This window comes from Thunnus maccoyii, chromosome 1 (genome assembly GCF_910596095.1).
Source record: "Thunnus maccoyii chromosome 1, fThuMac1.1, whole genome shotgun sequence".
NCBI lineage: Eukaryota > Metazoa > Chordata > Actinopteri > Scombriformes > Scombridae > Thunnus > Thunnus maccoyii.
Window position 1 is genome coordinate 34,028,022 of NC_056533.1, and position 25,018 is coordinate 34,053,039.

Sequence of the window (25,018 nt, forward strand, 5' to 3'; positions counted from 1 at the left end):
TCTGGTGATTTTAGGAAATAACATTGACTTTCAAAAATGAACACAACAATTCAATTTCCTTTTTTTCCAAACCCATAATTTCCATGTTATTTTCCTTTTGGCTATACCTCCTATTTATTGTGTGTGTATGGGAGAGAGAGAGAGAGATTGTTGTGGACTGGCGACAGAGCTGGAACTGTCAATTCACAGCAGGCTAATTCATTTCTCTGGATCGCTGTGTCCTCCCCTCCGTCCACCTCCCCTCTCTTTCTCCCTATCTATCTTTGTCTCTCCTCTCTCTCCCTCTCTGTCGTTACTTCCACCTCTCTTTTATCTTCCCTCCTGCCTCTTCTCTTCACTACCTCCCTCCTCCATCGTCACTTTCTCTCCGTCTCTCACCTCTCTCTTGCACCCACACTCTCCAACACAACCACACACAGGCTGTTGTATCTCAGCCCTTATGAGGACACCCACTAATCAGGCTGGGTGATAAGGATAAAAATTCTTCTTCTATCACAATCATTGTTGGGAAAATCAATTGACTGTTTGTTACTTTTGCTACGCCTGTCAAACTTTCCATTCTAGCACAGCACATATGCAGTTTACAATGAAAATGGTGGCAGATTCACTGTTAAGTCTTGATTGAATCAATAGCTCCTTAATTTCAGCGGTAGACAAAAGCAAGTCAATGTTAGCTCCATGAGATGGTTGAAAATGCTGTCTCTGGCTGACTTTTAATGTTCCCTGCTGACTTGTTATAAAATAATCTTAGAAAAGGAGTCTTAAATATGGCTACAAATACTAAATACTACACCGTGGACTTGCTAGTCATTAATGATTTTCAACCTCTAACCCACAAAGCTATGTGAGTTATGTACACATGATAGTTAACACTATGTTAAAGCAAACACTGTTTAATCCGTTCCACTTCACTGGTAAACACAAGCAAAGTCAGTGGAATTTGTTTTTGGTACAGCATGGAAAAGAATGCTTAGTACACAGTGTCGACTGCACAATATATAAGCAGACAACATATTTACACAATTCCTGTAAATAATAATCACAACATTCCCAGAGATTAAGAGGTAGAGAGTCCTTACTGCAGCAGGAAAAAAGCAGTTGTTTGCTCTTGTGTTTTCTGTTTTGGAAAGGCACAACCCTCTTTTTATACCAAGCATCACTCTTACTACAGTCCTATGCACACCGCCTCATCATGTGGAGAAACCCAAAGTCTAGTTACGGTTGCTAAGCTATAATTGGACAATTGGTGTTCTGGGGAGAGGTTTAGGGAACGGTCAATTATTCATTACTTAAGTAATTACATTACTTTTCGTTACTCAGCCCAGCTCCATCAAAGTTAGCCTGGATTTTGAGGACATAAGCCAAACCACATGGGCAGTACAAATTACATGAGTGGTGCCAAAGAGGATCAAGCCATGTATAAATACAGAACACTGCTGTTTGTTTGAGGATCGGTGACAGAACTGCACTTATGGGTTAAGGTACACTGTTAGGTGAACAGGTGGCGATATCAGCTTTTACCAGAAGATTGTGGAGACCGTGGATTGTTTCAAGACCAGTTTTGGGGATCCTTGTTTAGTTTGAGATCTGTCTCAATGACATGCCAGAGTTGTGAAGAATTTTTAAAATAGAAGCTTGAAGAAGTGAGGAAGGGAGCCCTAAAACTCAAAACTAGAACACACATACATACACAGCCACACACACACACACACACACACACATCTAGTGATTTCAAAGTCCTCCTTGAACTCCATCAAACTGCATACATGATTCTGGTCACTGACTATTAGCGGATCAAAGTCTTTCCACTGTCGGAGCAGACGAGCCGACGTGGCATGTCGGCTGAGCCCAGATTGGCAGGCAAACACAGTGACAGAACACAGAAGTTAAACTGTTGAGTGTTCGGAATGTGGGCAGGTCACACACACACATACACACACACACACACACACATACACCATTCTGTCTGCGTTGCCATGGCATCCACAGACAGAAGAGCAAAACCCCTCGTGTCTCGCTCTGCGATGAAGGCATTCATCACTACAGTGACATCTGTCAAGGCACTGATTTTCCACCGCCCAAATGCAGACATCAGCAGACATTGTTTGTGTCGCTTAAAGATGAAATAAATGTTTTGGAGATAAAAATCCAAAAAAAGACTGCGTGAAATGTGACTCCTTTTGCTACAGGGTGGAACAATTGAAATTTTAAGAGTGCAGAGGTTTAAATCAGACTTTATTTTCTTTGGGAGGCCCTACATCTTAGTCTTTACAGCCTTTAGCAAAGTATTGTGCATAATTCATGCTGTACAATCCCTTTGCTACAAGGCAATGGCTAGGCAAATACAGGTCAAGCCTAACTTTGAGCAAAGTAGCTGAGCAGATACTCGAGAGAAAAAAAACACAGCCTCCCCATTCCACATGGTGAGCAGTCCGGTGACTTGGTAAACCTCTGACAACATCAAATACAACCACACTACAATACAGTACAATCTAGACTACATAACAACACTGAAATTAATTCATCACAGTTGATTGATGTGGTTCCTTGCTTCCTTGTTAATTTGAATACAGTATGCGGATGTCAATGTTTCTCCCATACGCGTTTTATAAGGGCAGCTTTGTTGAGATCACCAGGGGTCACTGCTGAAATGTTTCGCAAAATGGTGTTATTTTTGCTCTCTGTGGTGTCTTTGAATAAATTGACAACTGCATCTGCACTGTGGTAAACACTGGCTCTGTATTTCTCCCAACTCCTCCGCAAATTCATCTTGGTTATTTTAGACAGACTGTGCATCAGAGAAATAATGCAACCAGAGGTCAAGTGAGGCTGCTGGCTACAAGATCCAGTCTTGTCCAATATTCACTAATGTCAAGATGACGAATAATGTGAAGTGTTAGATTAAAAAAAAAATGTTTTGTTTGAACTCTGGAACTAATTTTCTCCTCTTATTTCTGACATGATTGATTTTTGAATGAAGTGTCTGCCAGTAAGGTTATGTTTTCAGTCCTGTTTTTTTGCCGATGAGTTAGATATCTCAGAAAAACTTACTGAGTTTAATGGGATTTGGTTAAATGTTGGCTATGGGCCAATAAGCAAGTGATAAATTATACATTTTGGTACAAATCCAAGATTTTTTTAAAGAGGACCTATTTTGATCATTTCAGCTCAAAATTTTTATTTTTGGACTCCACTAGAGTAGCTCTGCATGATTCAAAGTTAAAAAAAAAACTCCTTATTTATCTTATACTGGCCCTTCATGCAGCCCCTCAATATACACAGTTTCCCTTACACTCCGTTTTAGCTCCTGTCTCCTGTCATGAGCCCACTCTGTTCTGATTGGCCAGCTTTACATATCAGATTTGTGTAACTTTACCGTCATTGCAAACCAAACATCTTCTGCTTTACTGCTTCAAATTAAAAGCTTTTAAATGACTAACTAACTGGAAACTTTTATTGTGAAGAATTTACAGGAAGTAAAAACGTGTTCCTCACTGGCTTAGTAGAGCTTCGTTAGCGGCGCTAAAAACCCGTCGAAACAATAACATATGGAGCTATTTGGAGCTATTTGTTCAGTGGATCAGTTAGAAATAATGCAGGGAGGAAGAGTACAAGCAGAAACAGCCACAGTGATGATGATGTTTTATGAAGAGCTGCAGACAACCAGCACACCTCCAACAGGTAAACTACTTATTTTACTTTGCTGTGCTGTGTAATGGCGTCATGGCTTGGCGTAACTACTCCCGGAGTGGAGAAGCGAACTTGCGCACTGTGCATGTAGCAGATGTCCATATAAAGAAATCCATCACAAACTGATGTCAGCTCGGGCTGAAAGTAGAAAAAACCGTTGGAAACTGAGTGTTCAGAGCAGTCTGAAGCTGCTGCTTTCTGCTCACAGGGATTACTGCTACATACGTTTACCTCGTTATTTTACAAGTTGGCCACTTTTAACATGAACATCCGACATTGTGACGTATATATATATATATATATATATATATATGTCTGAAAATAAGGGAAAGCATAATACGTCCCCTTTAAGGAGTTCTTAAAGGATATGTTTGGTTTATTACAACTTTGTTCCTCATTTAATTGGTTTGGCCATCGGTAGTGATGAAGTTAATTGTGGGAAAGTCCTAAATCCAGAGGTTAGCCAAACTTATTTGACGTGGTCAGCATGGTTTTTAAAAAACCATGACCATGATCATCCCCTAACCCTAACCATTTAGTTGCTATTGTAGCCATGACAAGGAAGGTCCCTTAAACTTCAGGAAGTACTAAGTTTCACCAAAACTATGATGTTTCCGTAAACCCAACAATCATTTTCCAACAGTGATTTGTAACGGTTTTGGAAGGCACAGACAAATTACGTCCTCGTACTGAAAACTGCAGAGGAGGCCGTCAGATCTGAAAACATCTGTGTCATTCTGGAGTGCATCAACCAACACCATAATCTGGAGGACTTGTTACAGACTGACTTATTGTTTGAACATTGATCTGCACTCATTTTCGTATTTGTGAGTTTTCCTGTGCAAAGGGATTACTGCTAACATTTCGGGTGCACTTGGTTATACCTCCAAATAAAGTGGTTTAAATAATCCGGATAAAATGTTGGCTTGTTTACAACCTGTCTGATCATCTGACTGCTAATGTTTTTATTTAAAAAAAAACACCCAAGATGTCATAAAACCAGACTTATCTTTTGACACTGTGAGAAGGCAATCTACCTACAGTAGCTCATCTGTTTTTCTTTCCCTGATTTGCTCATAATGTGTCATAGCGCTGAGTTATGTCAACTCTCTTAAACTCTCTCATGCTCCTGCCAATGTGCCTACACCCCATTAAAAGATACATTTTAAATAAAGCCTTTCCTCTTTCATGTAAAAATTTTGCCTCGTCCTATCTTGCTACCCAGGGCTTAGAAAATGTGTTTTTGTCCCTTCCAAACACTGATCCGGATTCTGGTAAACAGTGTGACAGTTGAGTGGTTTGAAAAAAGACTCACACCCTTGGATTCCAACACAAGCAATGTCTGACAACTGTCTGACTGTGTGTCCTGTTAAAAGCACAACCATATTTAGTTCCCTGTGTGACACAAGTGATATGACTGGCTACATTTTCCCTGGATTAAGCATAATTACAGGAGCGCTGCTGCCTCATTGGGAATGGCAGCTTCTTGATAAAACCCTGCCATCCCACAGATCACACCAGAAAATAAAGTGTTACTCATAGAAGCCATTTCCTGCCTTGTTATCTTAAAAAACTGGAACTCTTTAAATACGATTGAGGTTTTTTTTCAGAGGCTCAACACAGTTACTTGTGAATATTTCTTCTGAGAATAATAAAAAAGAAGCTGAGAGAAAATACAGGTAGGCAAGAAAAGGCCAAATTTATATTGTGGTATACCTCGAGTCCTGTACGTTCCCCCTGAGCACTGGTCTTCTCAATAATAATGATAATCAAAATAAGCCACTCACCTACAGCTGTGAAAGCCATTGTCAGAAGCCTCTCTTTTTCTCTGGGGAACTTCAGGTGAACAGTCTCTTTACTGCGAATAAATTAAACACCCGGAGCTGCTGTGATTAACAACTCATTATCCGTTAGATTAATTTTCAGCTGCTGAATATTTCAAAATGCTTGTGTGAGGCTTTCTTTAGAGGACCTATAGTGGAATTTAAATTCAGCATCATTATCACCCTGCCCGGATGATGTGTGAAAGCTGTCCAGAGGATGGTGAGAATAGAATACCTGCACATCGATCTTGGCATTTTCTGCCAAAGACTATAACTAATTAAAAACAAAGAACTAATTATATGCTGTAGATAGGCTATCCCTACCACCTCTGGTCTATATGCGCATACTGTTACAAATAATGCTTTTTGAGAAAAATAAAAATAAAAAATCGTATTTACTTTTCCGGGAATGTTTTTAGGAACTTTGCCTGCATTTAGAACAGCAGTAGCTTAGGAATTTTGGTTCTTGAGACTCAAAGGATCCTTGCTCCTATAGTAATACTTCTAAAACCCAAATTATACTTTCTGCATGTTGCTGCAAGAGTGATGTAGACTTCATCATCTGCTCATGTCCATGAGGGTCCGAATAGACATCTGTGCGGCCATCTGGACTGTACAAGCCAACGAGTGGACGGACTGCACATGTGTGGAGCTTGTGCGCAGACACCCACGGAACTTCATGCTTGTCTGCTGGCTGCCATTGTGTTTGCATCGATTTTGGAGGATTGGAGCCATTTAGGTATTAATGGTCCTTGTATTACCATTATGAAGTTGACAGTGCTGAACATTACATCCTGTCCAAACACAAGCCTCATACACATTGGCATGCCGTTCTTTTTACAAGATTTGAGACTTTAACACTTGCCAAAGTCTGAAATGTTAACATTCTACACATGAAGGCGTTAACTAATTTAGGTTAATGCCTTCATGTTATCTGAAAGGTTCTATATGTAGGAATCAGAAATTCCTTCTCATTAGTGACATCTGTGGCTCTTAAATGAAGTGCAGTCAACATCCTGGTGCTCGCAGCACAAGACTATTGCAGGTGACGTCTTTTTCTTCACTTAAACATCTCATAATTACATAAAAGATCTCTAATGTTGTGTTTTGCACCGTGTTTCAGCAAAGCATCTCTTAGTCTTAGTAAGTCTTACTCATATGATTGGCAGAGTGCTGATTGCAGTCATTTTTGGAGTTAATCCAAGCGGCAACTATCACAGCTTAAAGCTGAAACCAGTTTGGAATATTGTACCTTAAAGTACAATGCCACTGATGGCCATTAGATGCTGGCTCCAGAAAATACCTGGCTCCAATTGACTCCCATTCAAAAAGCATCAGCTTCTCTCTAGAAATACTAAGTCAGTAATGTTTTTTCAACAAGTCATGGTCTCAATCACTAATTTCTGTGGTCATTTTGGGAATTATTGCTCAATTAGTAGACTTATAGTAGTCTTTGATGTTTTTTGATGTCAGACTACTACATATAGACTACTATTGCAATATTTTGGTAAGTGTAATGTTACTTGATTACGACACATGCCCTGTTAAGCACAATTTAGCTGGAGTAGCTAATGTTAGCCTCAGTAAGCTAACGTTGTCTTCGGTCCGAGGCAGTGGGTCGTGTTTCCAGAGCATGAGAGGCAACACCCTGCACTCCTTATTTGGAAGGTCCTGCCTCCAAACAGCAAAGATGGACATTGACCACAAACAGAAACTCTGGGCTTCAAACTGGCTCCAATGCAAACCAATGGGTGACGTTACACTTTGCTACGTCCATCTTTATATACAGTCTATAACTATATAAAATGTTGATGATCCATTAAGCCAGGGTTTGCTTCTGTGCTGTGACAACAACTTCACTTACTTTTGAAAAGTCCTTGCTCATATCAAATCAAGTTGACGTCCTGTGTGCTGGATGTTTCTGGTGGTCAAATTCTACTGTAGCACTGAAAACCATAATTAACAGTGTCTACAGCCCACATGGTGCAAATGATGGAAACACACCAAATTAAGTCCCCATCTCATGTGGCTCAACAAGAGATGCTCTCATGGCTCAGTGTGTCAATGCTGATCCGTTTTTTGGATCCATCAGTAAAAGCATTAACACATCTTCTGTCACAATCTGGTAGAGATCTGCCTTCTCCCTGTGTGTTAAAACAGCAGCATGTCATTTGAAAATTTGTGATGGTAATTAGTTCCATCACAGATCTGCGTGGCACAGAGCAGATTGTCTGTAATTCTGACAACCAAGATGACCACCTGGTTGTTTTGATTTCAGCTGGTTCTTAATTACCTGCCACCACAACTGTTTCCGCTGAATGGTAGGGACTGGAGTGTAAAGCACCTGAGGGGCCGAACAATGGCACCTTAGACTACATTTCCCCAGCAACCTGCTTTTCTTAAAAAAACACCTTTTATGAATGGACAACAAATAAGTCTGTAAAAATGACTGCTCCAAGCTCAAATATATGGGTGGTTTTTTTATATAAAGAAAATTGTGTTTTTTAAAAAGTTTTTTACTCATCCAGGCTTACTGCTCTCCTTTTATATTAATTAATTACAACTAAATATTAAGTATAGACATATATCCTTAACCGTCAGGGTTTCTCCTGTAGGAAGGTGGTTGGGGAATGAGTCTGGTCAAGCTGGGGATGCGAGTCATCTGGTTTTCCCTTTTGTCACCTGCAGCTGCACCTGCATGCAGCTAAGTATTACACTACAGCTAAGAAGTACATGTTGCAGTGAGTGTGTTATGGTTGAATTAAAGCACAGGCATTTGTAGTGACGTGATAAGTGGATTTACACTGATAGCCAGCTTGCTGTGTTCCCAGTTTTCTCAACTGTATAGGAATAACTTCTGTGCATCCTTGCCTATTTTTAGCCCAGAAATAGTGATGGATTTTTATAGAAAGACAATTGCTGTTTTTCACTCATCCAGACATGCTACTCTCATATTAATTAATTACAAGTGTAGATATATTCTTAACTTTTATGATAAATTTGCAAATTTACGAATAAAAAAAAAAACCTAAATATATTTAAGCTCAAAGCCTTGTCTCTGTCAGGTAATTATTATTTAGGACTATAGAAGGGTGGTGTGTTAAGTGGACTGAGCAGGTGGACCCAAATGCTGGAGACATCAGGCAGAGCAAGGTTAAAGATTAACTTATTTATTCTGGGTTTGTGAAGGCAAAAACAAAGCTGGAAGCGCAAAAGCAAAACTGAACAAACAATCCAACAAGACTGAACTGAAAACCAGGACTTAAATGCAAACTGAACTAATGAAACAACAAGGAACAGGTGGCAAGACGCAAGGGCAGGCTTAGAGCTGATTGGCTAGGGAGGACACAGGGAGCAAGGCAGGGCTAACAAGACTGAATGCAGAGCAGGTGTGGAGGGAAGATCAGGCTGGGAAAAACAAGAAAAAACACAAAAGGCAAAGCTGCTCTGGGCTGAAAACACATCAAAAACAGAACTTCATCCATAAGCCAAAGTCCACAACCATGCACAGTCCTCTTAATATCTAAACCGACATTCATTAAACTGTCTTGGAATTACATAAATATAACTTAGATAAGTGCACAAGTCACACTGAGAAAATACAGCAAATATAACTTTAGCACTACATGGAACCTTTACTAAAGACTACAGACATAAATTGCCTTTGACAAACAAGAACCAATAAATCTGTCAAGCAGAGTGCTCGGCATATTAAGACTGCATGTAACATAAATCAAACTAAAAGACAACCGTAGCTCTGAATAATATAACTAGTGTTATAGTTCACTTGAGCACTTAGTTTCAAAAAGAGTCAATGTAGAAAGCAACAGTTTCTCAAGTGGTCCTTAAATATAATCTGCAACCCTTCTTATCTGTCCTTCTACCCACACAGTCCAGTCTTAAACAAGCAGAAAAGCCTCAGGGCATCTGGCGGACTGGTGGAGGGACATAAAGCTAGACTGGGACAGAACAATAACATAGACAGCAATGACATATGGAGTGTGTGACGGAGCATGAGCAGAAGCCAGTGCAATCTATTGCTTACATGTATATAAGTTTAGTTCTATAACATTTTGTTCTATAACAGGTCTTCCAAAAAGCCAAAAAGGCATTCAAAACAAAAAACAGGAAGACTCAGTGATTGCTGTTACTGACTGCCAGCTCATGGCGGACACAAACTGGGCATACTCTGATTGCCACACACACACACACACACAATAAAACAACATCAAGGTTTGAAGTTTCTGGCAGGCTGCAGGGGACAGATACAGTATTTTACCAACAGCATTCCAGGATTTCTTAAGAACTTCTATTTAAAAAAAAAAATCGAATTCCGCAGCTGTCCAACTTTTCCAATTCAGTATGATGATCACCAAAAAATATCTGGATTGAGACCTAGCTGGAAAAAAAAGGTGAGAAAAGAGAGGCTGAGAGGTTTGAAAGAAAAGGAAATAACAGCGAGATAAGGGTGGTAATGGCAGGTGCCCAGCTTGGCAACCCCACTGTGTCCTAGCCTGAACCTCAGAGTCAGTTTGGCGTTGGTGTTTTTTTGTGAGAGTGCAGGGAGAGGGGCCACTATAGTGACACTAGAGTTGCCGGATATTAACAAACTACTACAGTAGCTACTACTGTGGAAAGTGGAAGATACACAGGCAATAAATAATTAATAAGAAATTATCCTTCCACATTTCTGTTTCATTACCTTCAAATTTATTATTCTGTTCCATTCAAACATCCAACATGCACAACGGCCATATGATCTAAATTAGATTCCATCTCAGTAAGCCCTACAACTCGCAAGGGTCTTACACAACCCATTGTGAATTTCCTTTCAAGTCTTCACATTTATTCATTTTACCCAAGACCAAGAAGGAATTGGTATAAATATCTCACTCTGCTTTAGAGACAATTACTAGTAGTACACTAGTAGTACCTTGTGTGCCATTCTCATCTCATGAAATGTAAGGTTCCTCAACATACTTTTTACTCAACATCCAGAAATGCGGAAATCAATCAACAAGCAAAAAAATAAAGAAACAAGCAGAGCACTACTGGTTGTAGGCTTGTTGTATGACTGACACATGGCCAGCACACGTGGTAAATGCTCACAGTAATGTGTTGTACAATGATACACTACATGGCCAAAAGTAAGTGGATACCCTAACATATAGTAGACATATGTGTGTAATGAAGCTATTACAGCCTCCACTTCACTGGAAAGGCCTTGATCTTGGAGGCTGGTTGCAGCAGTTTTCTCCCATTTAGCCACAAGAGCATTAGTGGGGTCAGCTACTGATGTTGGTCAAGGCTGATGTAAGGCCAGGCTTACAATTACTATTTTTCTTATATCACAAACTCTTTACTTTGTACCCTGGTTCTTTGAGAAAATTTACAATGTGATAAGAAGTCAAGATCGTGATATGTAGCACAAGGTAGTGAAGGGCAAAAACGAAGGTCTACGGCACAGAGGAATAAGCAACACGTCCTTGTAATCAAACGAGCACATAGGTCGATTGTGCCATGTACTCCAGAATGATCCATAGCAGTGTCTTCTAATACGCCGCCTTTATTGGTGCTTTCTAAAACCATTAAATATCACTGTTAAAAAATTATTATGTTTTATGGTGTAAAAAATGCTGTGGTTAAGGTCTGTTTAGGTTTAGGAACAAAAAAGCACTTGGTTAACTTTAGGGAAAGATCATGGTTTGGGTTAAAATGATCACTTGAAACGTGGTGTGGGTTAAAGTCACTACTTCCACACAGTTAAGCAACCTTTGCTGTCATGGCAACAGTTAACACCATGACAATCATAGTTATGGTTTTTAAAAAAAACTGTCTCAACTCAGAATTACCTGTGCAAAACTTATCTAAAACAGTTAAAAATCGCTATTGGATTGATTGATTGTTGGTTGGGCTCTGCACATGAGATTTATTGAAAATAAGATAATATAGAGAGCAATATTCTTAAACAGCCCTTGACCAAAAGTACACAAAATTAACTAGGGGTGTCCACATACCTTTGGCCATATAGTGTACAGTACGATGTGTAGATAAGGATATTTACCATATCAAGCTCTTTTCCAAGGAAATCTTTCATGTCTTCATCAAATAAAGTTAAAATTTAAATCTATACTGTATTTATCAATTTAATTATTTATAAATAACATGGGATGCTAAAATGTTCTCCATGCTCCACCTTGATAACAGTGACAGCACTGCCTCCACTGCAATGAAAACTCAAAGGTCCTAGTGTCTTTAATGGTCTTTTGACCTTGGTGGTACATCTCGGAGGATTAAACACCTCCCAGCGGAGGTGGAGCACTGTTTTCTCTTTAAATCTCTCCCCAGACCAAGCAGACACATTACTGATCACAGGGGGTTCCTTGCTTGCAGCCTCATTAAAGCCAGCGTCATTGTTCCGAGATCAAAAACAAAACGGTCTCCTGCGGATTGAAGTTAAAGCAAACCGCTTTTGTCACAAGACTTTTTGCAGCGTAATTCAGCAGAGTTAAAACACAGGCGTTAGCAAAACACTCCATAGGCCCGAGATGACCTTAAGGAAATAACACTTGTGTCAACATTTTTGAGGAGATGGACTTTATCTTATCAGATTGCTCCTACTGAGGACAATAAAAAGAAAAGATAAAGAGGAAAAAAGGAAACAGATACAATCACTGCTATTATTGATGGCACGCTCTCCTCTTGTTTTGTCAGCACTTTGTGGGAGGTTTATGGGATTCACACTCTGCTATAAGGTAGAGGACGTTTTACATCATCATAAAATAAACATTTTGGATCGAAAGTTGTTTTTTTTTCCTCTATCTACCTGATAAAACCCACTCTAATGACATCAAGAGTCAAGAATGTTTTTGAGTCAAGAATCAAAAACATAGGAGCTTATTATACTTTAGCTTATTGACAGAATAGTTGCTCTCACTACCATAAAGACATATTTCCTATATGCTGAATATTAAAGGGAACTCAACTGATTTTATACATACAAGTCTTTTGTGGAGTCAACTAGAAGACCTCGCTTGCTGTTGCCTCAAGTGATGTATACAAGTTGTATACTGTTTGGTTCTCTCTCAGTGCTCTCATTAACCTTATTTCCAGCAGCAGCAGGCAGCTGTTTTCAGCAAAAAACAAAAAAAGAAAAACTGTGATAAATCCACTGTCAAGCAGCAGGCAGACAAAGTTTGCGACTAACTAAGAAAGTGGAGACGCCGTTCTTTAAATATCACTTGAACTATGCACTCTGTCTTTCAGACTTCTCCTCATCAAAACCATGAGCTCCATGATACCCAAGGACACTCATCCAAAGGTTTCCATCAACCACCTGCTATTTCCACTCCACTACCACCAGCGTCTAGACTCCGAGGGAAATCCTGTCTTATCTCCTATCTTCATATGGGTTTATGCTTTAAAAGATTATTCACATCGATGGAATCTAATCTCCAAAACTCCTTCTGTCGCTAACATCAATAAATATTGTTGTACACTTCCAATTGATCTCTACTTATCGAACATGTGTGTGTGTGCGTGTGTGTGTGTGTGTGTGTGTGTGTGTGTGTGTATCTTGGAGGTGAATAATTCACTAAAGTGTTCTCTGTGTGTAAGTATCACACTACAGGTAGGTTTAACATTCTCAGTGCAAATAATCAAACCAGGTAAAAGAAAATCTCAGATCTCATACTGTATTTCGCTTATCTTTCAATAAATGCCTTTGAACACTCTTGCTCTAATATGTAGGATGACTTGGGTGATTCATAGATAATTCATGGGTAAAACAGCATGTCTTTAATTTCAAACTGAGAGACATAGAGAATACCTCATCCCAGGACCCTGAACTGACCTCTTTGCCAATTAGATATATGCTAGCAGGACACTACCCAAAACTTAAACACTGTGACAAAACAGAGGTTGAACAGACCGCCTGAGAAACCATTTCTGATCAATAATTTGAATTATGGCCTGAACTAAAAGCATAAACTGACCCTAAGGCCACTTAGACCAGAGAAAGACTGAACAACCCCCCACCTTAAATGGGACACAGACTCTCTTATCTCACCAGATCAAACCCATAAACTCTAATTCCTGCAAATCTGAGCCAAACCTGAATTTCATCTAAATCAAATTTCTAATAATTATGGATGTTATGTAATGTTATTTGTCATGTAAATACAAGAAGAATGGTATAACTTTCATAGTTGTGTGACTATCTACTAAGGAGATATTAAACTTTGATTTTATTAACTTTTTACTACATGAAACAATACTGCCCTCTAATGACAAGAGTTAAATTCCCCTATTTTAAGAGTTGATGAATGTTTGGTAACCATGTATTTGTATTTTAAAATGACCAAGTGTTTAAGTTTTTATCTATTAACCACATAGACAATCATATTTTAGTAATTGAATTAGATAAGTAGTTGTATTGAATGTAGTGAATTTTCTAAAGTAATAGGAATGCAAAGATATAATGTTTGAAGAGTTTCAGGTTGAAGTTTTCTTGTATTATTAAATAGTCATATTGAATGTTTTATCTTATGAAGTAAGAGTTGTGTTGAATTTATATTTGAATATGTTTCTGAAGGTTTAATCTAATCACATAAGTGTTCATTTTAATCTTATAAGGATAAGCACATTAGATAGGAAGGCACTTTGAATGCTTGAAGCTACAAAAGTAATGAAATAACAATGTTGAACGTACATTTGATTCTGAATATTGTGTTAACCTCACAGAATTGCTCCTTTAACTGTTATTCACTCTATTACAGCAGAATCATTATTAATCAGAAAATATAATGAAATAATAATAAATAATAATAAATTCCTTTATTTCAGAATTGTGGATTTTGGACAACGGATTGTCTGAACTGGGACATATTCTTGGACTCACCTGGATCTTGAGCATGGAGCTTGATCAAACGGGGTAGTGAGCCTGCTGCTTAGCCTTGGGCTTGGCTTGGCTGCACCCGGTCTCCGGCCATGTTGCCACAGGTAACAACTGTGAACTTTATTTGTACTTTCAGGTGACACAGTTTGGTCTACCACGTACATATTGCACTGAGCAAGCAAGATGGGGACCAAAGAGGACTTTTATAATTATGGATGAGGAGGTCAAAGACGTAAGAGATCGCTGAACTTTATGTAATACTGGACTTGATGGGAGAGATCAAAGAACTGCAAAAACTGCAAAATGTTGAAAAGGATAAAAGGACTGCCCTCTTGAAGTGCTGAGTGTCAGACTTGGAACAATACTCACATGAATGACATTATAATCAGCAGTCTGGATAACGAGCCCCGGTCATATGCAAGGGCTGCAATGTCGGCGCAGGGAGAGCCCACCAAATCTGATCTGGACTCCCTCAAGAAAGGTGATCACCTTCTTCAACAGCAAGGGAATATCAATGGATAACAACGAAATTGAGGCATTTCACCCTCTCTGCCGAAAAAACAAAAGTGAGAGACCAACCATAATAATTTGTTTTGTGAGCAGGCAACAAAAACAAGCACAGCTCAGGCAGGGGAAAAAACTGAAAGGAAGCAACGTGTAAACTGTTCATAAAACTGAATGGATCACCAGAGGAGACTAAAATACTTGTCATCAAGGAGATTGCTGATCTGGACAAGTGATGGCAGCTCCTGGCAGAACAGCAACCAAGGTAATGATACTGTCTCTTGAACATGAACTCAGGTCAGCTTGCAAAGAGCATAGAATGTAACTGACACTAAATACAACATGACAAGTTTTGACATTCATCTCCATCTGGAGATAGGTAATGAACAACAAACAACATGGATTATGGAATATGAAAAACTGGGTTTGAAAACTTTTGAATACACCAAACACAAATTAAAAGATATGGAGAATGATATCGATCCTGAAAATAATTTCTTCAACAATCTCAACAATTGCTGTTACTACACAGATGATCAGTTCAACATAATTGTTAAGTCAGATCATAAAATGTCAATTATTCACTTTAACATCAGTCTTTAGGTCTATATGCAAACTTTCAAAACATCAAAGAAGTCAATTTGATAAACCATTAAATAGCTATATCTGAGACTTGGCTCAGCTCTGAGAAAAGTGTGGATTTTGAGTTGAATAGATACAAATTGACATCTATGAATAGGAAGAACAAAAAAGGACAGGGTGTGGCACTTTATGTGGACAAAAGCTTCAATTATAAGGTAATGGAGAGTATGAAAACAACGACTGCTGAATGATGTGCTTAAATGTATCACCATAGAAATCTGTTTGGAAAAAAATATATATATAATTGTTAGCTGTGTATAGAGCGCTCCTGGATCTAACATATTTAAGGATAGTATAGAGGGAATGTTTGCTGAATGTTTGCTTCTGTAAGCTGTCTGTCTATGACAGTAATTACGAGGAGGATAAGAATGAATATGGAAATGAATTTCTGGGTGTGATATTAGACCACAATATCTGCTAGAAACCTCATATAAGATATGTGCAAGTAAAGTTGGCAAGGAGTGTTGCAGCTCTGGGAAAAACAAGGCACATTCTGGATCATAAAGCATTGTACACTCTGCATTGTTCACTTGACTTACTGTGTTGAGGTGTTGGGTAACACATAAAAGAGCAACTTATACTCATTATGCATACTACAAAAAAGAGCCATAAGGATGGTTAAATATGTAGCATATCATGAACACACAAACAAGCCGTTTTTAAAGTCATATGCTTTGAAGTTCATGGATCTGGTAGAATTTAAGATGACACAAATAATGTATAAAGCAAAAACAATTTACTTCCGGGTAACATACAAAAAATGAGAGGGGAGTTATAAGTTTAACTTCAAAAAACGTTGTGTTCATACCACGCTGAAGAGTATGTATATTTCAATTTGCGAGATACATTTGTGTAGTGGTTTGGATACAGAACTCAAGCAAAGTCCAAATATAAATCAATTCAAGACGATGTACAAAAAAATAATTTTTAAAGCGGTATAGTGATGACGAAGGGTCGGTAGGATGAACGTTGAGGTAAAGTTATATCTGATTGACACTGGGTGTATGTTTGCATTTTACATAATAGCATTGGGGTAGTTGTTTGTGAGTTGTATATATGATAAATATTGAGTTATGGGAAGAAGTAGGACCATATAAGTGTATACTTCTTCCTACTCCTTTTCAGACATGTAATATTCATGTTGTTTATTTATGTTTATGAGAATTTTTTAGTTTCTTATGTGTTCAAAACAAACAAACAAAAACACAAAGATCTAAGGAAAAACAGACATGGACAAGAATGCAATGAGTTATTGCACTCTAGTGTGCTCTCTGGCCGTAGAAATTAGTCTGTCTGTTTTTACTGTCGTAATAATACTCGTGTCCTTCTAAGGCTTGAGAACAATTTTGTGTTTCTGCTCACTGACTTGAAGCACTGTCCTGCAATTGCTGAGTCAAAGCTTTTCTTTCAGAAAGAAGGACCAGAAACCATAAGACGAAGCCACAGACAAAGTGGGCTTGATTCACTGGGATTGATCAAAAATCCTATCAACCCCTGCTGATACACTGTGGTCATTTTGTGGTGTCAATAAAAAAAATCTTCCTTATTGCCAGAATTGGGATTGAAGTCTTGGGTGGAGACCTGATTCACAGAGGCTGGCAGGTGGGAAGTGGCAGCAGTGGTTTGGCTGAAAAATGAAAAGACATTTTATGTCAATATTATATAATTATAAGTCACACTCTGAGTACAGGATTTTTAAGGCCACATAACTGGCTCCTTACACTCATTTTAAGAAGTCTGTATACACCTTTTAGTTTTGAAACCATTTTCCAAACTGTATTGAAGCTCATACAGTCCTAGTTAGTGCTTTAGCTGGCACTGGTGGAGAATAGATATCACATGGTCAAGACTTCTCTGGATTATATCATGTATAATGGAATGATCAGTCAATGGGTAATGTTGATCATTAAAGAGTGATTTGACAGACTATCATCTATTTGTGTACAAAATGTAAACATGCCATGCTTGGTGCACCACTTCAATGTGCACACTCCCTCTAAATATACTGGAATATTGAGATCTATAGCTAAAATTGCATGTTTGATAGGAATTGGCTGAGTTCCTGTTGGGAAAACATGCATAAAGTGTTGGGTGATGATGTTGGAGGGCAGCACATGTAGATGTTTAAACTCTGTGTCCATTGTGACAGCTCATTGAAACCACTGTTTGAGATGAACCATGGCACTCCCAACACATGAGAGCCTTAGTGTTTACATTGTGAGGCTAAATGTTTGCTCTCTGTTCCATTTCAGCTGGCCGTGTGATTGAAGCCTGAAGCATAACAAGCAGAGGGGATAATTGTCCATGCAGGGAGAAGTTGGGTTTCAAATCCACCATCTCCAAGGGTGTCCACTGAGCACAGCCAAAATACAGACTGCCTGTAGTAATGATGAACAAAACAACAACAAGCTGCAACAACCGTATAAGCAAAAAGACAAAGCAGCTTTATTTATATAGCACCTTTCAAACACAGAGGCAATTTAAAGTGCATTACACTTAAATAATCTGTGACAGTTTAGTAAAAACACATGGCTATATTGTTACTCTTCACAGAGTTGAAGTTGTAATGTAATTACTTTTACCAGTAACACAATATTAACAATAACCCAGTTACTGACTTGGTGAAAACAGAGTCCCACAAAATGTCAACAGAATGATGCTACACTGTATCCTTAATAGATATGATAATATACATGTGCAACAGTATCTACACTGTTACACAATTTTTGTTCTTCAGGCTTTTCAGGGTAAAGAGGTGAAAGATCCTTGACTAGTCGACCATCTAATCTCAATCTGATTGAGCATACATTCCACTTGCTGAAGACTAGACTAAAGGCAGAGAGAGCCCACGACAAGCAAGAGCTGAAGGTGGCTGCAGTGAAGGCCTGGGAGAACATCACTAGGGAAGATACAAAGCATCTGCTGATGTCTATGGGTCCAAGTCTTCAGGCAGTCATTGACTGCAAAGTATTTTCCACAAAATATTAAATGTGAGGATTTTCTTTGCCTTCAAGTGTATCTGTCCAATTACTTTGGAACCCCTTAACGTTGCACACTATGAATTAAAAGGGCTATATCTCCCCCACTGTTCTTTCCAACTTGATGTAAACCTACTCAAATTAAAGCTGAGCAACTTGGCACTTTAATATAGTTACCATTATTTTATTTTAAATTGAGTGTGATGACTCACAGAGTTTGAAGAACAGAAAATGTGTAACTATCAAAGTAATTACTGTATAGGAATATCATAATAAAGTGTTCAAGTCAAAATTACATGCCCACAGCAGCAGCATACATAAGCAATTTGCCATAGCACCTGATCCTGATCATGTCCAGTTGTAGATAAGGGTAGGAATGTCTCAACCACTCCTAAATAGGCTGGAATCAGTAACAATACGAGGTCCTGACACACCAAGCTGACCGCATAAAACTAGCACAGACACAGACTGACACTTTGCATCGCATTACGTTTTTAAGTTGCACTTGAGTTGAATGACAAAGACTGCAACAAATGCCCAGTTGACTGATAAAGTGTATGCATGCTCTGCACCTGTGTGAGAGAAAATATCAAGTCAGCAGTCTGTTTTTCTAATCTTAAAAAAAAAAAAAAATCACAGACAGGCAAACAAAACAAACTAGCCAACCATTTTCTGACAGTCTGTAAAAACTGACTTGTCATATGCTTTGAATATGAATTGAGAGTACATCTGATAAAGACTGGAAAGTTTTTGTTTGTGTTATAGGGGAAAGACAATGCAGAAGCAAAAACTAAGGAGAAATGTAAGCAACTTTAATGTACTTTGTTTCTATTTCTTCTCACTCACTCCTCTTTGACCTGTAGGGCTATCTGTGGAAGGTCAAACTTCATCAATAGAAAATCCAAGGAAAAAGATGCTCCAGTCCTTGTTTGATCGATAGGTCATCTCTGGGAATTCAAAGACAGATAATAAATAAAAAAGAATCTCATGCATTACATACAAACAAACTACAAATTAGTATTGACAAACTGGCCAGTGTGATTTCACCAGAATTTGTTGAAACAGACAACATATTTATGTTCATATTATACTGTGCCAATACAATCTTCAATATCTTTGCAAGTGTTGTGAGTAATGAGAGCATGAGTTTATTATGGATGCAAAAAGTCAAGCTGGCAGACTCTTGAGATACTGACATTTTACAGCCTGGGGCAGCACACGGAGACAGTGTGTGGAAATCAATACAAGTCATTACCATTACTCTAATGATGCAGTGAGTTGGTGTTTTAATATCCACAACTGCGATAATGCATGTGTTATCTCATCTGTAGTATACAACTTGCGAGGACCATGTGAGTGTATTAGAAAAAATAAAACATACAATATGCTATATGTATGCTATATGATTTAATATGCCATTCATTTTTGCCACAACAATAATCTAAATATGCCTAGAGATCTATTTAATGGTGTTTATTATGTTTTATGAAATTTCTTGAAAAGAAAATGTTGAAACTGGTGCAGGATTTTTTTTTAAACTAATCCCTTGCTGGTAGGAAAAAAGACTTTTGATAAAATGCAAATATAAAATTGTATTTCTTTCAAAGTACAAACTGCAGCTGTGTTGAGGAGTTAATATGACAGCAGGAAAAATTGTACGTCCATTGGGGGGGGTTCAGAGAGATTACCTCTTCCCAAATATTAACTGAGGGACATTTTACACACCAAATTCTGCTTCTCACAATTGCACAGCTTCCTCTCGCAAAGAAGCAATGTCATCTTGATACAGTAAGTACTCCCCATCCCACACCACATGGCTGATGATTTCCAGCACTGAGCACAAGGCATGTTCTCCGTGTTCAAGCAGGAAAGAAAAATGGCAGCGTTCTTGTTACATTTGCTTTACAGGCAAACTAAAGAAGTTAGTTAGATGAAGAGTCCTTCTCCCCAATGGGATGAACTCTATTCACTCAGCACTGGCTCTTTATAGAAACCCCTAGGACAACCAGAGGTTCACTGATTAAGATAACCCCTTTAAATTGACCTTCAATGTGTTTCAAAAGTCAGAGGAAAGGCAAGGACAGAGTTTAAAGCATGGCATTTCTCATTAGCAGACACAAAAGATGCATCAAGAACAGAGACAGGACAGCCAGTCATGGCCCATAGGACCATCCCGCTCTTCCAAATGGACCCAGAAAGGGCATCCTTCCACTTGAAACCCCTGTGCTGAAAAAGGCCACAGTGATTACCATTTCATATTTTAGCCATCAGCAAGGCTTTTGCAGATAAGCAGTAGGGATCAGATTTGGCCAGGTCACATCTTGAGGCGGAATTCAATCAAATCTCAGTAGTAAACATCTTGGTACAACCCTACAGTTGGATATTAGCATTTGTATTGTGCAGCTCTGTTGTTGACCAAAGCTGCCCTGCCTTATCTGTCAACACAGGCTTGTCAGGTCTGCACCTCGCAGTGAGTGGCTGCTGGTGCTTCCCATTCAGGGCTGCAGCGCTGGGAGCGCACACTGGGCTGGTTGGGAGCTCCAATCTCAGAGCAAAAGGAAGAACAGCATCCGCTTCACTCTTCAATGGCAGCACTCACACAAACACACAGATTCACCTTCAACTGCTGCCAGAAACACAAAGAAACACATTTTCCCTCCAAGCTAGTCAACCCCAGCACTAAGCGCACATTTCTACAGCCAATGGCTACAGTAAGATGAGTTTAAGCTCCAACATAGTCCTGTACAGTGCTTGGTCGTTCCTTGGTTTAATTTCTACTTAAATAGGCTTTTTGTTATGTAATAAAAAACTTTCTGAACTCCTTATTGCTGTAAGTAAGTAATCTTTTTCTTCCTCTTCTAATCATTATTCACAATAGTAGTCGAGCAGTGTCTGACATTTTAAAATCCTAAATATAGGCACTTATTAAAAAAAAGCACATACAATTTTTCTTGTGCATGAAAAATGATATTTACACTGACCCTTATTCAAATTAAATAACTGATGTAAACCTGAAAACAGCTAATAACATGTTTCAAAGAGTTAAAGTAACAGGCAGTCTCTTAAAGTCCTGGTAGCTCATAAAAGTTACATGGTTAAGAATTGGGAAGTTGTTGACCACTACGATCAGCTTTTCTTTTACCTGGTTGATTCATGAGGGAGTCAGAACAAGTGCAACTGATGATGTCACCTGTCGAACAAGCTAAACCTTTTTACGTTACACTGCTGGGAGCCTTTTGAGACTTTCTGTCTGGATCCATTGCCTTGGCAATCCAGCTGCAGTTCTAACACTCCTTATAAATTGGTGCAAGCAGCTGGTGCAGGAGCCCATCTGAAAGGAGTTTTATATCAGCCGTAAAATACAAAGCTTGCTGCCTTGTATTTTTTGTGCATTTTTTTATTTTGTTTTGTTTAGTTACACTGAATACAAAAGGGTCTCAGGCGTGATTGGTTTAATCCCATCATGCTACTGCTCCTCGCAGAAAATGAATGGGAGGCAGAGTGTTTTGTGTCTATGTGGTAAATGCTGCCTCTGAGCAATCTCACCACAATAATAAGTGAAGTTGTAAACAACTAATTTCATTTCATCTAATGTGTGTCTTGCGGGTGATTATGAAAATTACAGTTTCATTAGAAAAGCTTATAGTACATTCAAGTACATTTCGGGGCTTGTTTGCCTGAATGACAGGTGTCTCACATGGATGTATTACAGAAAAAAAGACTTGGATATAGTGTGGTGAACCATGCTTTTCTCAAAACACCAAGACAAGATCATTGACAACATTATTGACCTGCTAACTGAGGGAAGCAGTAACCTCACTTCCATGGTTTCTGTATTGAGGGTTACCACAATGAGAAAGCTCATAAATACTGAGGACGGGTAAATCAATTATCTTCGGGGCAATTCAAACCCAAATGCAGCAAGAGATCTTGTCCAACTAGAAACTTATGCCAAGAAAATGTACCAACTGTTAAAATAATAGATAATTTCAAATGAAACAGTGAGAACATTTGTGAGAACTGTGACTCTTTGATCTGATTAAAACTCTCTAATAGAATCTTTGGAGAGTAAATCTTGCAGCGTTTGCTATCACACATAAAGATAGATATTTCAGAGTAAACTTTCTCTGAAGTTGTTGTTTCAGTTTCTGTCCACTGAAGGGCAATTTCATAAAGCATGCTGCAAGTCATGACTCAGTTTGAGAGTACCTGAAATGTCAACAGTACCCGTGTAATGTCAGTACAAATCAGATTCAGCATAACCTTGAGTGATAGCAGTATAAAACAACCCATTGAGCAGGTACGGCTGAATAGGTAATAGCCGCATACAACTTGGCAGCTGGGGTTCCTGATTGAAAGCAACGTCCACAGATGATCTGCTACGGTTTATTAGTGTGAATGAAAATCTGCCTCTCTGAATTTTTTTTTCCAATCAAAAGCCGAACATAAAACCTGCAGAAGAAATTAAGAAAAAAAACTAGAGACTGAATGCAAATAACCACCATTTCAGCTCAGAGAGACTGCATAGTAGTTCAAACTGCATACTTTGCTCAGTTTTACCTTAATGGGTTTTATAAAACCTCAAATACCGTACGGCTAATTAATTATCTGTATTATTAAATCAAAGTGTTCAAAGTCAGGCCAAGAAAATACACACACACACACACCATTTAAAAAAACAATAGCACATTGTTACTGTTCAAGGACCTCCCTCTGTGCACTGCTGCACACTTTGCCGAAATTATAGGAAGAATGATTACAAATTATAGTAATCAACGTTCTTAATTAATAGTCAGATCCTCCTCAATCACTTAGAAGCCAAATGAACACAACAGAAACTTGAGGGCTCCCAGACTGCAGTTGAATGAGGATGATAGCAGCTCCCCAATGTATGAGTCATGGCAGGTAATTCCACTGGGCCATTGTTTGTTTGACAGCAGCATGCTCCCTCCAACTGCTCCTCTGATAATGGTGTTTATGTACTTTGGCTCCACAAGGCAAGGCAAAATGGCCATACTAACAATAGAGGCAGTGGACAGAGGTAGCCAGAAAAATGGCGCTGATTCAACCCCCGAGCATCAAAGAATCAACGATATTCACCTCAATGTTAATCCCACAAACAATAACTTACTTATCTTAATTATGAGCTACCTGAAGAAGACAGCTTGACTACATCATTATTTGTTAAGGACACGCAGCCATGTATACACCTTTTGCCCAGTAAGTAAGGTTTTGTATGATGTAGATAAAGTAAGTTTCCATGGTAATACATGCCCGTTTTTTCCTATTCATGAACAGTACGCTGGCATATTTGTAGCAGAATTTGTGTACAACTTATCCTTGAGAATCTAGTCTATAATTGAAATAAATACTTGTGACAGTTTATTCAAATCATTTTGAAAAACAGATCACTATGTTTTCTAATTATTGAGACTGTAAAATGAGAGCATCAGTCATCTCAGCAATTGATCCAACACGATATTTGTTTATGTTCAAGTAACAAAGCCCTTTAACTGCCTGTGACTCTTATCTGTCAGGACCAAAGGAGGAAGTCAGATGACGTTATTATATAGCCATAAAGTCTGCATAGGGAGGAGGTCCACGTGGATGGATGGGTCAACAAAACATCGTCCACCGTCCTTAAATGACAAAATCCAGACAATACATGGGAGCGTTTTCTATTTTGATGCCCCTATCGGCAGTAACAGGCTGGACAAGATCATTTATCTGTACCTTCAAAAATCATTACAAATCAAAATTAATTATGCTTTATGTCCTGTTAGGTCTGGTTAGGTTTAGGCACAAAAACCTGCTGGTTAGAGCTAGAGAAAGATCATAGTATGGGTTAAAATAAGCTGTAGTTTGGGTTAAAGGAACTACTTCCTTAAGGTTAGGCGACCTTCATTGCCATGGCTATAATAATGACCATGTGGTTAAGGTTAGGGGACAATCGTAGTAAGTTTTTAAAAAACTGTCCCATACAAACAGTGGTTACTCGTGGCCAAGTCTTCACTTTTGTTGACCCACTTGATCTCGTCCTCATGCGGACTTTGTCAGTATATATTGATCTCATCTGGTTTCTTCCTTTTCTCCAGCCATAATTACTACAGCTGCTAAATGGCATCTGTCACTTTAACATAAATATAGGTCCTTCTGGGCTACTGATGATTACAACCTATTGTGTCGTTTTTCTTGGGAGGACAGTCTCGTACTTTACAGTAACATGAGAGACCGCTGTTAGTTTCCTACTGACAGCCAAGGTTGATTTGTTTTTAACATGATCGCAGTCATTCCCTAACCATAACAAAGTTATTATTGTAGCCATGACGATGCACGTCCCCTAAACTTAACAAAGTAGTCATTTTAACTGAAATCATGATATTTCCCTAACTTTAACAAAGTAGTTGTTTTTTTTTAACAAACCTTAACCATAGCAGTGCAAGATCAGAAAAAAATGGCCTGTCAATTCTGGACATGGACCAACA

At 38.6% G+C, this 25,018-nt stretch overlaps 1 long non-coding RNA gene across 4 annotated transcripts; it reads left to right on the forward strand.

The window, feature by feature from the left end:
• The first annotated feature begins 3,640 nt into the window (after positions 1–3,640).
• Positions 3,641–19,979, forward strand: LOC121900884. Of its 4 annotated transcripts, none has more exons than XR_006097127.1 (3): positions 3,641–3,681; positions 12,780–15,178; positions 17,808–18,701. It is a non-coding gene; the product is annotated as an uncharacterized LOC121900884 (long non-coding RNA). The 4 variants fall into 4 exon arrangements; XR_006097126.1 differs by lacking the exon at positions 3,641–3,681 and adding an exon at positions 5,939–6,252; XR_006097124.1 differs by lacking the exon at positions 3,641–3,681 and adding an exon at positions 19,397–19,979 and having other exon boundaries at positions 8,132–15,178; positions 17,808–18,545.
• Positions 19,980–25,018: the final 5,039 nt, after the last annotated feature.